The 1,624-nt window shown below is 46.4% G+C and overlaps 1 pseudogene; it reads right to left on the reverse strand.

Annotated features, from left to right (window-relative positions):
* Window positions 1–748: 748 nt before the first annotated feature.
* LOC129689526 (small nucleolar RNA SNORA17) lies at window positions 749–873 on the reverse strand (annotated as a pseudogene).
* Window positions 874–1,624: the final 751 nt, after the last annotated feature.

Below are 1,624 nucleotides of genomic sequence, written 5' to 3' on the forward strand. Positions count from 1 at the left end.
CATCTCGCCCACGATTCCTGCACTGTGCAGAGCCGGCCCTCCTGAGTACTGCAGATGGTTAGGGGCAGGGGCAGGCCTCCTGCTCTCATGCCCCTAGGGACAAGCCTCCCATGTTGCCTAGATGAGGGATGGGACCAGTTCTGCATAACCAGTAGACATCAGTATGTCTTTGGCCAGCAGCCGAAATCAGGGACGTCTGTCTGGCCTTGGGCGGTAAGAGATCCCTGCTGCTTCAGGGCCATGGACCCAGATGTGGTCCCCAATGGCAGCACAGTCCAGGAACCCACCACCGTTCCAGGAGGAACCACAGCCTTCTGTTTCTTTCTTTTCCATTTCTGCACCACTGACTTGATCCTTTTAGTGGTGATCGGTGTCTCTGAGTGTCAGGGTCGTTTCGGGAGTAGTCTCAGGAGAGCTATGCCATGTTCATGCATTATGGAACTGGGCAGGAGTCATGTCTAGTATGGTCTGCTCCCCAGGCCTGAGTGGTTCTGAACTGATGGTCATCTTAGGTTTGTTCCCCTGGTCCCATGTCAAGTATAGTCTGTCTCGGGCTTATCCCGCCCAGGGCCCCTGGTTACGGGGGTTGGGGGGGTGTTACTAGTCTCCTGCTCACTCCTTGCCCTGGGAGCCTGTCGTGGCCTACACAGCTCTGAATGAGGGTAATCTCAGGCCAGCTCCCTGTCCAGGCTTCCTAGCGCCAGACAGGCCATTGTCTCAGGCTCACTTTTTTTTTTTTTTTCCAGGAAATGTTTGGCTACTAATCATTCAGATGTTAACAGGTCAGAACACAGAGCAGATATAGCCTCTTTCTGTCATCTACTGATGAACAGGTGACATACCAGCCACACCTGCCATGTCACTAGGGGCAGGTAATCATTTTTTTTCAGACCAGGACCTTACTGTGTAGCACTGACTGGCCCAGAACTCACTACGTAGACTAGGCTGCCCTTGAACTCAGAGATCCATCTGCCTCTGTCTCCCAAGTACTGGATTTAAAGGCATGAGCCGCCACCTCCTGGAAGGCTCAGATTCAGAAGAATGAGGTATGTTTTGAAAAATCTAACATAGGCACAAATACATTTGTGTTGACAAATTGCTCAGTATTGCACACGTACAATCCGAACACCTGGGAGGCTGAGACATGAGGATTGCCATAAGTTTGAAGCCAGTGGGGGCTATATACAGATTGGAACATATAGATCATGTTTTAAGAATACAAAACAAGCCTATGGAGAAGGTTCAGCAGAAGGAAGCATTTATTGCTTTTGCAGAGGACCCAGATTTAGTTCTCAGGACCCATATGGTGACTCAGAACTATCTATAACTCCAAGTCCAGGAGTTATATATCGACAGCCCCCTCTGACTTCTACAGGTACACAGGCACATATATGATACACATACATTCATGTAGGCAAAACATCCATACACATAAAATAAATAAATAAACCTAAAAATTGAAACAAAACAAAAATTGCTAATAACTAAATAATATTTGGTTACCACTGAAGAAAGAAATTTTAGTGACATTTTTATCTTATCCCACTGAAATCCTTATAGTTTATAATACAATTATTGATATAAACTGTGGGTGAACAGTATAGAAATACATATCTAAAAAAAA

The sequence above is a fragment of the Psammomys obesus genome, unplaced genomic scaffold (genome assembly GCF_907164565.1).
Source record: "Psammomys obesus unplaced genomic scaffold, mPsaObe1.curated_primary_1811, whole genome shotgun sequence".
NCBI classification, from domain to species: Eukaryota; Metazoa; Chordata; class Mammalia; order Rodentia; family Muridae; genus Psammomys; species Psammomys obesus.